This window comes from Rhinoraja longicauda, chromosome 17, assembly GCF_053455715.1.
Source record: "Rhinoraja longicauda isolate Sanriku21f chromosome 17, sRhiLon1.1, whole genome shotgun sequence".
NCBI lineage: Eukaryota > Metazoa > Chordata > Chondrichthyes > Rajiformes > Arhynchobatidae > Rhinoraja > Rhinoraja longicauda.
Genome location: NC_135969.1, coordinates 18,280,972 through 18,296,499, shown reverse-complemented (window position 1 = coordinate 18,296,499; position 15,528 = coordinate 18,280,972).

Here is a 15,528-nt window from a genome sequence, read left to right as displayed (position 1 = left end):
CTTTGTGCAACAGTTCAAAAGCAGAAGACATCAAAGGAAGTGGGTAACGATTCTTGATCGTAATCTCGTTTAGGAAGCTGTAATCTATGCAGAGACGAAGTGACCCATCTTTCTTGCCCACAAAGAAAAACCCCGCGCCTGCTGCCGAGGAGGACGGGCGAATAATGCCCGTCCTCAGGGAGGACTCAATGTACTCATCCATCGCCTTCCTCTCGGGGCCGGATATGGAGTACAGTCGCCCCTTGGGAATAGGGGCCCCCGGCAGCAGGTTGATAGCGCAGTCGAAAGGTCGATGAGGAGGTAGGGTGGTGGCCCTGGACTTGTTGAACACCTCCTTCAGTTCATGGTAACATGGTGGAACCTTCGACAGATCGGGATAGTCATCATCATCATTAGAAATCTTTATTTCTTCAGATTTAAGAACATTTATTCCCAAAACCGCCCCGATCTTCCCGTAACTCACCCCTTTGTTCACTGGTTCAACAAGACATGATTGTGTGCACTCAACCCCCCATCGTCTGATCTTACCAGATCGCCAATCAATCTGAGGATTGTGTTTCTGCAGCCAAGGGAAACCAAAGACCAAGGGATGTTGAGCTGAGTCAAACAAGTGAAAAGACATTATCTCCACATGGTTAGCATTGAACATGACTTTGACAGGTTCTGTACGATGAGTTATCTCAAACAACTGACGTCCATCTAAAGCGCTCGCCACAATAGGTTGCAACAAGGGCACAGATTTAACCTTACACGATCGAGCTACAGTCCAGTCCATGAGACTCTCGTCGGCTCCGGAGTCGATCAAAACCCCCCGAGTCACAATTTGCTGATTCAGAGTGAGGGTGGCCTGTGTCAGAGGTCGAGGAGGTAAGTCCGAAACGGGGAATTGGCTCACCAGTGTCCTCCTTTTCACTGGTGAGCCACCCCCTTTTACCGAGCAGTCGGCCAGACGGTGTCCTTGTTGACCGCAGTAAAAGCAGGCTCCGTCCTTCAGGCGGCGCTGTCGCTGCTCCGGAGTCAGCCTGGTTCGTCCTAGCTGCATGGGTTCCTCCGACGGCTGAGAGGACGCTGTTTTCTCCGGCCAGCGATTGACAGGGAACGATGACTTCTTCGGTGTGAAGGACCCGGAGGAGCGCCCCTGGTGATTGGGAGGACAATCAGCAGCCTGGTGTCTTTCCTGTTCCTTTGCGAACACTGCGATTCGAACCAAAAACTCTAAACTTACTCGGCTACAAAAACATTAGTTACAAAAATTACTTACTAGCTATACTACGACCGAGAGCACATGAATCACAATACGAACTGGCACAGGACAAAGGGAGGCGTGGACTATATATACATGAGGTAAGGGCACACAGGTGGAAACAATCAAGGCGGGGCTGACAATTATAATGGCAGGAAGTCAAGGGACCTGAAATGAGAATCTAAACACAGAACATGACACAAGACTAACAGATATGACGGGACATTACACAGAGTAATTATAAATAGGTCTTTCTCCGACTGACAAGTTACAAGAAGTGGTGTTCCACAATAATCATTGGCGGGGCCACAACTTATACAATTTCTATATACGGCTTGGGTGAAGGAATTAAGTCTATTATTATTGTCATATGTGCCGAGGTACATTGAAAAGCTTTGTTTTGCATGCTAACCAAACAGATTATATGATACATAAATACAATCAAGTCAAGCTCAAGTTCAATAGGTAGAGCAAAGGGGGAAGTACATTCTCATTGTGGAGCATCCGTTCCAGAGACAAAGTCCAATGTCCATAATGGGGTAGAGGTAAATTGGGCAGTACCCTAGCATATGGAAGGACCGTTCAGAAGCTTGATAACAGAGGGGAAGGTTTTTTTCTGAGTCTGGTGGCGTGCACCTTCAAGCTTCTGTACCTTCTGCTGGATGGGAGCGGGGAGACGAAGGAATGACCGGGGTGAAACTAAAGGTGTGACCGCTAAATTTGACGCAAAGAGAAGTTGAAAAGTCAGATGTAAAGAGGATCTAAAGTGGGACATAGACAGGTCAAATGAATGGGCATAGATCTGGCAAATGGAGTATAATATGGGAAAATGTGAAAGAGTCCATGCAGAAAAAACTAAGAAGCATGTTGTCTGAGTGGTGAGTGTTTGCAGAGCTCTGAGATATCTGGGTATCACAGTGCGTGATGCACAAATAGCTAGTGTGCGGGTACAGTAATGAATTAGGAAAGCAAACAGAATTATTCATTTGTTGCTTGGAAATTTGAACACAACATTAGTGAGATTTTGAGTTATAGAGTCACGCAGTGTGGAAACAGTTCTTCAGTCCAATTCCAGTGCACGCAAACCAAGGTGCCCCATCTAAGCTGGTCCCATTGCAAATATTTCCCAAATGACCAAACCACAAGGGTCGCCTCTACTTTAAACCTGAAACTATCCTGTGTGCATTGTAACCTGATTAATCATCTGCCCTGCTATCTTTAATAGAGCCATAGTGCCAAACAATGCAGACATAGGCCCTTCAGTGCAAATTGTCCATGTGACCAAGATGCCCATCTGTGAAGTCCCATTTGCCTGTGTTTGGCCCATATCCCTCCAAACCTTTCCTATCCATGTACCTGCCCAAATATCTTTTAAATGATGTTATAGTATCTGCCTCACATATTTCCCCTGGCAGCTTGTCCCATATACTCACCAACCTCTGTGTGAAAAAAAATTGCTGCTCTGGTTCATATTAAACCTTTCACTTCTCACCTTAAACCCTTGAGTTCTTGATACCCCTACCCTGGGGAAAAGGCTCTCTGCATTCGCCCAATCTCTGAAGTCTGAAGAAGGGACCCGAAATATCGCCAATCCATGTTCTCCAGAGAAGCTGCCTGACCCGCTGAGTTACTCCAGCACTTTGTGTCTTTTTTTTGTTGCAAACCAGCATCTGCAATTCCTTGCTATAGGAAGTAACTGCAGATGCTGGTTTCAACCAAAGATAGAGACAAAATGCTGGTGTAACTCAGCGGGACAGGCAGCATCTCTGGAGAGAAGGAACGGGTGACGTTTCGGGTCTCGACCTGAAATGTCACGCATTCCTTCTAACTAGAGATGCTGCCTGTCCCGCTGAGTTACACCAGCATTTTGTGTCTATCTGCAGTTCCTTGTTTATTTCCTATCTCTTTCCCTGGAATGGTCTGTAATTATACATTTGCATCCTCCACACTTGGCCAGTCTATCTCAAACCCCGAGATTTCAGCCTCACTGTCAAATGCAGGGCCAATTGTGGATATATATTTAAAATAAAAGCAGCTCATTTTCTGTAATGTATCTTTGGATAACCTGATGTGCCCAAAGATGCTGTTTACAGGAAACAACACCGAGTCAGGGGAAAACCAGTCAAGTATATCCCAGTCCACTTAACCCTCAGCAACCCCTAGCAATAGGTTCCATCATTTAAGTTTTAAAACTGGGAGACGCTGCCACTGTGCAGCTGACTATAAGAAACAGATTGCCATTCAGACGAGAACCCATCGCCAGGAACAATGTCTCAAGCAAATAGCACGTCCATCAAAGCTGGTAAAAGGACAGGAAATTATGGTGAAATATTAACTCCTACTTATTTTTCTCTTAAGGGTTGACACTTGCTGCATCCCTCAGACTTTTAAGTACTTTCATGTCCCCAACTCATCATCTTTTAAAAAATTGTATCAGAAATTGTTTGTTCCTTTTAAAGAGATTTACCGATACAATATCTAGCACGCAGGATGCATTCTCAGGTACAAGAGTGCTAATGGAATCCACATTAAAGTGAACATTAGAGTATTATGTATAGGGAGAGACGCATTTGTATAGTGTTGGTGCAAGACAGTACAGGATTACAACAGTACAGTACAGGAACTGGCTCTTCTGCCCACAATGTCCATGTCAAACATGATGCAAGTTAAATTAATCTGTATCATCCCCTTTGCTCTACCTATTGAACAGCTCCATCCAAGACAGCAAGAAATTGCAGTGTTGTGGACGTAGCCCAGACCATCATGCAAACCAAACTCTCTTCCATTGACTCCCTCTGCTCTTCACGCTGCCACGGCAAGGCCACCAGCATAATTAGAACAAGTCTCACCCCGGTCACTCCCTCTTCTCCCCTCTCCCATCAGGCAAGAGGTAAAGAAGTGTGAAAACGCACACCTCCAGATTCAGGGACAGTTTCTTCCCAGCTGTTATGAGGCAACTGAACCGTCCTATCACCAACTAGAGAGCAGTCCTGAACTACCATCTACCTCATTGTACATCATTGTTTCCTGGTATAACCGATATGTTGTATTATTGGTTATTGTATATTTATTTGTTGTGTAGTTGTGTCAAGGTTCTAGTAAACGCTGCAGCAAGTAAGAATTTCAAGTTACATTCAGTGCTTTTTTTTGTCGGTGCCAGTACGCATATGAATTAAAAATTAAGCTGCATCTATCAACAACTCTTTTTCCATCAACATATGTCCCCTCTACTGCTTTGAATTTGGTTTAATTTAGAGATACAGCATGAAAACAGGCCCTTCAGCCCACTGAGTCCGCACCCACCATCGTCCACCCATTTTTACTAGTTCTATGTTATCCCAGTTTTGCATCCTGTACACTAGAGTCTATTTACAGAAGAGAATTAACCTACAAACCCGCGCGCTTTTGGAATGTGGGAGGAAACCGGAGATCCTGGAGAAAACCCACGGGGTTACAGGGAGAGTGTGGAAACTCGACGGAGACAGCACACAAGGTCAGGAGTGAACCCAAGTCTCTGGTGCTGGAAGGCAACAACTCTACCGCTGCACCACTGTGACCAATCAACATAGTTTAATAAATTAATAACAATGAAAACATATTTTTTAAATGATATGCGCAAAAAAAAATCACCAAATCTACATGTCACATTTAAGTTGGATAACACAAGAAGGCAGCACAGTAGCACAGCAGTAGAATTGTTGTCTTTCAGCGCTAGAGAACCGGGTTCGATCCTGACTATGGGTGCTGTCTGCATGGAGTTTGTACGTTCTCCCTGTGACCGCGTGGGTTTCCTCCGGGTGCTCTGGTTTCCTCACACATTCCGAAGACGTGCAGGTTTGTGGGTTAATTGGCTTCCGTAAAATTGTTCCTAATGTGTAGGATAGAACTATCGTAAAAGGGTGATCACTGGTCAGCGTGGACTCAGTGGGCCAAAGGGCCTGTTTCCATGCTGTATCACTAAACTAAGCAAATAACAATGTTTTTAACATTTTACTGGTGCACGCTGTCACCAAAAAAAGCATTGGTTCCATTCCTGTTGCATATGGTAATTAAATGCACTTGATACTGTGACTCCAATGATCTAGTGAGTGTACTGATAATGAGGGCATCTGGCTGGTCTGTCCCTTCTTATGCTCAAGCAGTAATGGTGTGGAATATGCGTTGGCTAAATGTTGGGATTCTTTCCTTGCTTTAATAGCTTCTGTACCAATGTATATGGGAGGTAAATAGGATGGACTGTATAGAATCACAGCACAGAGACATTAAAGAAAGCACTTCAGTCAGCTGAATCCGTAAAGGCAGCACAGTGACGCAGCTGGTAGGGCTGCTGTCTCACAACACTGGTGACCCGGGTTCAATTCTGACCTTAGGTGCTGTCTGTGTTGAGTTTGCATGTTCTCCCTGTGACCACCTGGGTTTCTTCAGGTGCTCCAGTTTCCTCTCACATCCCAAAGACGTGCAGGTCTGTAGGTTAATTGGCCTCTGTAAATTTCCCTTAGAATGCAGGGAATGGATGCAAAAGTGGGATAACATTGAACTTGTCTGAACGGGTGATCGATTGTCGCCATGGATAAAGTGGTCTGAAAGGCCTCTTCCGCGCTGTATCTCCAAACCAAACTAAACCAAACTAATGTATCTATATATGAATAGTCCAGCAGGTCCCCCTCTCTCACCATCCCCTCAGTGGCCCTGAAAATTCTTTCCTATCAGATATTCCCGCTGGTCCCATCTGCCTGGATATGGGTCAAACACGGTTAGGTGGGACTAGCATAGATGTTGCATGTCGGTCGGCATGGACATAGTTAGGCCAAAGAGCCTGTTACTGTGCTGCATGACTCCATGACTTGATACTCATCCAGCTTCCCTCTGAACACCACAAACAAATCTGTAGACTCTGAAGAATCTCACCTATCCCTGTTCTCCAGAGTTACTCCAGCAAAGTAACTCTGGGTTTTTCAATCGAATCTGTTCCCCGGGCAATGCATTCCAAGCCAAACCACTCGCTGTGTGAGGAATATTTCCCTCATGTCACTTCCGTACAAGTTCCTCACAACAATTTGCGGCTTCTTCATGTCGACGAATAACTGAATACCTGACAAGCCAAATTAATTTAGCTCTCTATAGATCTCTTCTCTGGTTCTGTGCTTTCAAGGTCTTTGATTTTTTTTTTGAGTAAGAATGTTCTTCTGTGCCAGTGTTGTGAAGAGCGGGCCAAGTAGAATTTCTTTTTTTCTGTGCTTGGAGCATTTGTCTCTTGAAAGCTTGTGGGTTCTTTGTACTCCGTCTCTTTTCTCATTCCCATGCTGTGCTTCATTGATTTTCTGTATGAAGACGTTTTATATTGTGTGTTCATTTCTGCAATGTTCTTGCCCTGGTTGACATGTCAGACAAATGGTATAACAATTGCTTATTATGTGCAAGGTACTATTGTGCAGTTGAGCTTTTAATTGAAAGGGTTTCTTTTTCATCCATGGACGGCTTCAGCTCCAACTGCATTACCGAGGAACTGCAGCCTACAGCCTACGCCCACATTGGGTGGAGACATCGTCAAAAATCAAGTTTTGTTGATGAACTAACTCATAAATTGAACCTTATAATCAGTGACGTGGCCTCCTTGTGTAAGATGATTCGATGTTATACTGCCATCATTGAGTCTGTCCTCACCTTCTCCATCATGGTCTGGTTTTGCTCAGACACCAATCATGACATCCGGAGGCTGCAGTGCATCGTTCGATCAGCCAAGAAGGTTGTTGGCTGCAACCTTTCCCCCCCATCGACCAAGTGCACACTGCAAGGGCCAGGAAGAGAGCGGCTAAGGTCATCTCTGACCCCTCTCACCCTGGCCACAAACTCTTTGAAACACTCCCCTCTGCAAAGTGACTCCGGACTGTCAAAGCCGCCACAGCCAGACATAAAAACAGATTTTTCCCACGAGCAGTAGCTCTACTCAACAGCCAAAGGTCTGTAGCCTCCTTGTGCTCTGGTATTTGATTTCATTCTTCACATGTTTAAATTATAATGTTTTATTTTTAATTGTCTACTGTATATCGTGTTGTCACTTGCGAGCAAAGCACCAAGGCAAATTCCTTGTGTGTATACATATTTGGCTAATAAAATTTATTCAATTCAATTCAATCTTAAATAGTCCTGGAAATATTTCAGCCAATGGGCAGTACAATGGTGGAGCTGCTGCCTCACAGCGCCAGAGACCCGAGTTTGATCCATCAATTCCCCTCATGATTTTATACACCTCTGTAAGATCACCTCTCATCCTCCTGCACTCCAAGGAATAAAGTCGTAGCCTGCTCAACCTCTCCCACAACTCAGGCCAGGGTACGGGTGGGGAGTTGGACCATTAGGCAATTCATTATGACTTTAAATCTCAAAAAGAAATTTGTAAATCTCTTAATTTGTGGCACAAAATACGTTGTTGAATTGTTCTGAGGATCGAACATGAATCATAAAGTCATACAGTGTGGAAACAGGCCCTTCGGCCCAACTTGCCCACACTGACCAACATGTCCCAGCTACACTAGTCCCACCGGCCGACATTTGGCCCATAAACATATCCTATTCATGTACCTGTCTAAATGTTTCTTAAAAATTGCGATAGTACCTGCCTTAACTACCTCCTCTGGCAGCTTGTTCCATACACCCACCAACCTTTGTGTAAAAACGTTGCCCCTCGGGTTCCTATTGAATATTTCCCCATTCACCTTAAACCTATGTCCTCTGTTTCTCACTTCCCCTAGTTTGGGCAAGAGACTGTGCGTTTACCCTATCTAGACCACTCATGAATTTGTACACCTCTATTAGATCACCCCTCCTCCTCCTGAACTCCAAGCAATAGAGTCCTAGCCTGCTCAATCTCTCCCTATAGCTCAGACCCTCGAATCCTGGCAACAACCTAGTAAATCTTCTCTCCACCCTTTCCAGCTTAGCAGCATCTTTCCAAAAATATGGTGCCTAAACTTGAACACAATATTCTAAATGTGGCCTTTCCAATGTCTTATTGAACGTCTTATAGACCTCACAACTTCTATACTCAATACTCTGACTGATGAAGGCCATTGTGCCGAAAGCCTTTGTGACCACCCTATCTAACTGCGATGCCACTTTCAAGGAACTGTGTACCTGAACTCCTAGATCTCACTGCTCTGCAGCACTCCCCAGAGCCCTACCATTCACTGTGATGGTCCTGCCAATGTTAGACTTCCCAAAACGCAACATCTCACATTTCTCTGTTTTAAATTCCATCAAACATTCCTCAGCCCATCTGGCCTACTGATCAAGATCTACACTGAGATTTTTCGCTGAGAAGATTCAGCTCTGGTCATCATAATACAGGAGGGATGTGGTTAAGTTCAATAAGGTACAGAAAAGATTGACCAGGATGTTGCTTGGACCAGGGGGCTTGTTACAAGATGAGACTCGATAGCAAAGATACTAGAAGAACAAGATGGACCACTCCGTTGAAATCGCCTATACTGAAATGTAGTATGTAGGAGCCATTTTAGTAGGCAAAACCCACCATTCGTTATGTCTCTCGCAGTATAATCAGTGTTTTGGGGGAATAGTATGTGATGATACCATTAAAATGCAGAATATATCTCATCTATCAATTCACAGATTTTTTTGATTTTTTATGTCTCTGCAAGTTTCTGCCTTCTAAAATGGTGCCACGACATACTACGGTTTTTAGGGTCGAGTGGTCTATCTTGTTCCTCTCGTATCTTTGCTCGATAGGCTGGGACTATTTTACCTTCAGTGGACAAGGCTGAGGGGTAACCTGATAGAGGTTTATAAAATCATGAGGGACATAGATAAGGTGGATTGCCACAGTCTTTATCCTAGGTTAGGGCAGTCTAAAATTAGAGGTTATAGGTTTAAGATGCAAAGGGAAAATTACAAATAAAGGTGGACTGTCACAATCTTTTTCTCGAGGCAGGAGTTTAAAAACAAAGGGCGTGGGTTTACGATGAGAGGTGAAAGATTTAAGATAAGGTAAAGTGTCACAACCCTTTCCCAAGGCACAGTAGCTTAAAACTAGAGGGCACAGGTTTAAGTTGAGAGGCGAAAAATTTGAAAAGGACCTGGGAGTGACAGGCTTTTCACACCGAGGGTGGTGAGTAAATGGAATGAACTACCAGAGGAAGTAGTAGAGGCAGGTGCAATTACAACTTTTAAAAGGCATTTGGACAGTTTAGTTTAGTTTCTTATTGTCATGTGTACTGAGATACAGTGAAAAGCCTTTGTTTGCATGCTATCCAGTCAAAGACTGTACTTGAATACATTCCAGCCGTCCACAGTGCATAGATAAAAGGTGCAGCATTCAGTGCAAGATACAACACTGAAGTCTGATAAAGTCGATTTAAGATAGTTTATAGGTCTCCAATGAGGTAGATGGGAGGTCAGGACCATGCTCCAGTTGGTGATAGGATGGTTCAGTTGCCTGATAACAGCTGGGAAGAAACTGTCCCTGAATCTGCAGATGTGCTTTTATAAACATCTGCACCAGGTGCCTGAGAGGAGAGGGAAGAAGCGGGAGTGACTGGGGTGAGGCTGGTCCTTGATTATGCTGGTGGCCTTGCCGAAGCAGCGTGAAGTACAGACGGAGTCAATGGAAGGAAGGTTGGTTTCTGTGATGGTCTGGGCTATGCCCACAACTCTCTGCAATTTCTTGCGATTTTGGAAGGAGCTCTTCCCAAACTAAGCTGTGATGCATCCCGATAAGATGCTTTCTACGGCGCATCCGTAGAAGTTAGCGAGAGTTGTTGGGGACAAGACGACAAGTGCATGGATTGAAAGGTAGAAAGGGATATGGGCCCAAATAGAGGCAAATGGGACTAACTTAGAAATGATACTTTGGTCAGTATGGATGAGTTGGGCCGAAGGGCCTCTTTCCACACTATATAACTCTACGAGTCTATGACTCTATGGTGCCTCCCATAGCTACTTAATTGTTAATGTGCTCAAGGAATTTGAAATGCACAATCAATGTACACAGACAGGAATTGTTCAGATCCAAGAACAAATTAAAAAGAACATGCCTGCATTGATTTATTAGTGTGGCTCCAGGAAGGAAGAATTTAGCTGCAAGTTAGACTGGAGGGGCTGGAGTTGTTGTTCGTCGACCACCAAACACAGAGAGGAGACTTGAGGGAAGTGAAGAAGTTCATAATGGGTTTCAGTGGGATTAAAAAGATGAGCCGTTCCCAATAGCAGATGGCCCAAGCAGCAAGAAGCACAGATTGGAGATGCTGCCAATAAGATACAAGAGGGACGCGAGGAAAATATTTTTATGCAGAAGGCATTGATAATCTAGAGCTCACTGTCTATCAGGCTGATAGAAATATAATTTTATCAGTTCCTTCAAAAGAGATTTGAATAGGTCGTTGAAGGCAAACAATTGCTGGGACTATGAGGAAAGAATTGAGGGAATGGGCCTGACAACATTGTTTAATCAGCAGTTAGCATGGTCTCAATGGGCTGAATGGCCTCCATCTGTGCTAAAAATAATTGGAGACAGAGTGATGGAATAATCTGAGTTTAGAAGGACGAGGGGGATCTAATTGAAAGGAGTTTAGAAAGACGAGGGGGGACCTTATTGAAATTTACCAAATAGAGAAAGGCCGGGATGGTGGAGAGGATGTTTCCACCAGTATGAAAGTCTAGGACCAGCTCTATTCTGAGCTTGATGTCATGATAAATCAATCTCCTCTGCCTGCTTGTGATCCATATCCCTCTTTTCCATATATATCCATATGCCTATCTAAAAGCCTCTTAAAGGCGACTGTCGAATCTTCCTCCACCCCCATCCTGCCAGCGTGTTCAGGCTTTGTTTTAAAAACTTGTCCCGCACAAGATCTCTTGTGTAGTATTCGAAAGTTAGGACCAGCATAGTGGCGCTGTGATAGAGCTGCTGCCTCACAGCGCCAGAGACCCGGGTTAAATTCTGACTATGGATGCTGTCTGTTAATTGTAAGTTAATTGACTACTGTAAATTACCCTAGCGTGCAGGACATAGAACTGGTGTACGGGTGATGAATGGCCGGCGTGGACTCGGTGGGCCGAAGGGCCTGTTTTCATGCTGTACCTCTATAAACTCTATAAAATTGATATCTTCACAAAATAGGCTCTATGGCCCAACTTGCCCATGCCGACCAAGATCCCTATCTCCTCTAGTCCCACCTGACCACGTTTGGCCCATGTCCTTCTAAAACTTTCCTACCCATGAACATGTTCATGTACAGAGGAGGATGTTTGGCCCATCCAGTCTGAGAGTCTTCAAATGAATGAAACAATTTAGTCCCAAACCCTCTTTTCTATAGTCCTGCATTTTTCCCGTTCAGTAACCACAGACAATAGAATGTTACTGTCTACGTGAAGGTTATTTAATCCTTTGTGCTTGTGTCAACACGTTGCCATGGCGATGCAAAACTCCAGCTCCAATCGCTTCACATTGGCTTTCAGATTCCCGATTCTGAAGAGAAAGCTTATTTTCATTTACGATTATTTTTTTTAAAGATGTGGGTTCTGCCATCAAGTCCTGAACTCACAGCCATCTCTCACTGTCCTTGGCAGGTGGAGGGTGTTTTAGAGTTTAAATTTTAGAGATACAGCATGGAAACAGGCCCTTCAGCCCACCGAGTCCGTGCTGACCAATGATCACCCGTACACTAGTGCTATCCTGCACACCAGCAACAATTTACCGAGGTCAATTATCCTACACACCCGCATGTCTTTGGAAGCTGGAAGGAAACCGGAGCACCTGGAGAAAACCCACGCAGTCACAGGGAGAACGTGCAAACTCCATACAGGCACCAGTCAGGATTGAACCCGGGTCTCTGTAAAGCAGCAACTCTACTGCAGTGCCACAATGCCCCCCCCCTTGAGGTGAACTGCCTTCTTGAACTGTCGCAGGCCCATACCTTCCAGGATCCTGACCCATAGCAATAAAGTGTAAGTGAAATGCCTTCAAGTCAATATGGTGTGGGACAGATGTAGAGGTGGTGGAGAAACTTTGGACTCTTAGAAATTACAATCACAACATTTAAAAGACGGGTACATGGATAGGAAACGTTCAGAGGAATATGGACCAAACACAGGCAAATGGGACTAACTCAGACGGGGCATCTTGATTGGCATGGACATGTTGGGCCGAGGGGCCTGTTTACATGCCGTTTGACTCTATGACACCATCATTTTCATTCTGGCTCAGAAGAGAGCTAGTGATTTTAGTCACATATTTCAGCATTGATAAAAACACAATTCAAGGATTGGGTCACCAAAGAGTCATACAGCATGGAAAGAGGCCCTTTGGCCCAACTTGCCCATGCCGACTCAGATGGATCTTCTGCACTAGTCCCGCCTACCCATATTTGGCCCGTATCCTTCTAAAGCTTTCCTATCCATGTACCTGTCCAAATGTCTTTTAAATGCTGTTATAGTACCTGCCTCAACGAACCCCCCTGGCAAGCCTTTCCAAATACCCACCACCCTCTGTGTAAAAAAAGTTGACCATCAGGTTTCTATTAAATTATTCCTCTCTCACACATCACGCTATTTATTCAATGTGATCATGGGTGATTTGTGTTGGCATCAACTCATCTTCTATGCTATGTTCTCCATAATCCTCAACTCCTAGGTTTTTCAAATATTAAGGGCTGCACAGTGCAACTATGCAGTGCAGAGTTGCTGCCTCACAGTGCCAGAGACCTGGGTTCATCTTGACTACAGGTGATGGTGGTTGGAGCTTTGGAGAGTATGAAGGCTGATACATTGAATGTGAAAGCTGGATTATTTGCTTTACTGAAGCTGGTAGGGAAACAACTATTGGCCAGATCACACAGAACATAAAACAGTGCAGCACAGAAACAGGCCCTTTACCCACAATGTCTGTGGCACACCTGGTGAGCAGACGGGTCTCTGGAGGCTTTCCATTGCTTTGTGGTTCAGGGATCTTCAACAGGTCACCGAGCTCCAGAACAACCGCTCACCCTTAAATCATCTCCACAAATAATGTGCAAAACACAAAGTGCTGGCGTGACCCAACAGGCCAGGCAGCATCTATCGAGGGAATGGATGGCAACGTTTTGCATCGGGACCCTTCTTCCAATGAACATGGAACTGGAACAAAGAACGCTACAGCTGCAGTTCAGCCCACAATGTTTGTGCCGAACATGATGCCAGGTTACACTGATCTCATCTGCCTGTACATGATCTATATCGCTCTATTCCCTGCACTTCCATGACCATCAAAAAGCCACTTAGGAAATGGAAAGGTAACATTTTGGGTCGGGATCCTTCTTCCATTGTATAGGTGATGTTTTGGTTCAGGACCTTCCCTCCAATGGATAGGTGACTTTTGGGCCAGGACCCTTCTTCCAATAGACCGGCGCTGCTTCAGGTCGTATAGTACAGTCAAACAATACGGTTTGCTTTCTGAGCTAACGACACACTTCACTCTCTTGATACAAGCTTCAGAGAAGTAAGCAGGTTACCACCAAGCTTTGACCTGTAAGTGCTTTGTTCTCACCTCTAGATATATAAATCATGTTTGATAACAGAATATTATTGACAACCTTCGCAAAAACAATTATCTTGCCAGAACTATATTGGGCGTCCCCATTCCATGATGTCTGGTTCGGTGGAGGACTGTGTGAGAAATGCACAAAGTTGGGAAAAATTAACAGGAAAAAATAGTAAATGACGCAGCTGTCTGCGGCCAGTGATGTGAGACACTCATTAGTTCATAAACAAGACTATTTCATTGTCTTTTTACACAGCAATTTGCTTGTCAATCTCATCTATTCAGAATCAGCCAACCATTTACTCTGGTCGATCTGTGCTGATTTAGTCATGACTGTCACTGAAAATTAGTTAATTTTGAAAGCAGAAGAGTGCAGGGAACAGTGTGAATGGATTTTGAGATGGGGACAGTCATTGCTGTTGGTTTAGCTCTGCCCTCTCCTGCTCTCTCTGTTTTCATTCACTCCTAGATTTAGGTTTAGGTTTATTATTGTCGCGTGTACCGAGGTACAGTGAAAAGCTTTGTTTTGCATGCTATCCATGAGGAGGCGTGGCTGCTTTCTGCAGCTGCGGCTCACCGGCAGTCTCTCTGTCTTTTTTTTGTTTTTGTCTTTGTTATCGTTTAAATGTTTCTTTTGATTTATTTTTAACTCTGTATATGTGGGGGGTGGTGGGGGGGTGGGGGAAATTTTTTTTCCAATCTCCTCCTCAACGGAGATGCGACCTTTACCGTGTTGTGTCTCCGTTCGCGCTACGGCCTAACACTGTGGAGTCGGCGGCCTCCAGCTGGGATCGACCTTGAAGACTCCGGTCGCAGGGCCTGGACTTACCATCTCGGAGGCTTCGGCCGTGGGCCCTGCAGACCGCAACATCGGGAGCTCGCAGGTCCCTGGCTGGCGACCGGCTTTCGGGAGCTCCAGCCGTAGCAGCTTCAACCGCCCCGAAGCGCGAGGTTTGATCGACCCGCTCGCAGGCCCCTCATCGCCCTGTGTGGCCTGGCCGCGGCACTTTCCATCGCCCGGTGGGGGCTCAGGACCTTCATCGGCCTGCTCGGCTCGGCCCTGGGACTTTCCATCGCCCGGTGGGGGCTTCAAAAGTCGGGAGCCTCGATCGCCTTGTGGCACCACGGGAGAAGAATGAGGAGGAGATAAGACTTTTCTTTGCCTTCCATCACAGTGAGGGTGTGCCTGGAGCAATCACTGTGATGGCTGTTTGTGTTAAAAATTGTAATTGTGTGTCTTGTATTCTTTATTGTCTACTGCCGGACCCTGACGTGAGAGGACGCTGGCGCTATTTGTTCGCCGCTTCTCCATCAGGATAGTTTGTCTGTTTGTTTTTATGTCTTGACTGTTTTTGTAAAGCGTCTTTGAGCATTTGGAAAAGCGCTATAAAAAATAAATGTTTATTATTATTATTATATTATTATCCATACAGATCAGATATATCATACATAGATACAATCAGCTCAAACTCAAGTACACCAGACAGACCAAGGGGGAAGATGCAGGCTGCAGAATATAGTTCTCAGCATTGTAGCGCACCAGTACCCTAACTTATGGAAGGACCATTCAGAAGCCTGATAACAGAGGGGAAGAAACTGTTCCTAAGTCTGGTGGTGCACGCTTTCAATCTTCTGTACCTTCAGCCGATGGGAGCAGAGAGACAAAGGAATGACCGGGATTGGACGTCTTTGTTTACGGTGGCTGCTTTTCTGAAGCAGCGTGAAGTGCAGATGGAGTCAATGGTGGAGAGTC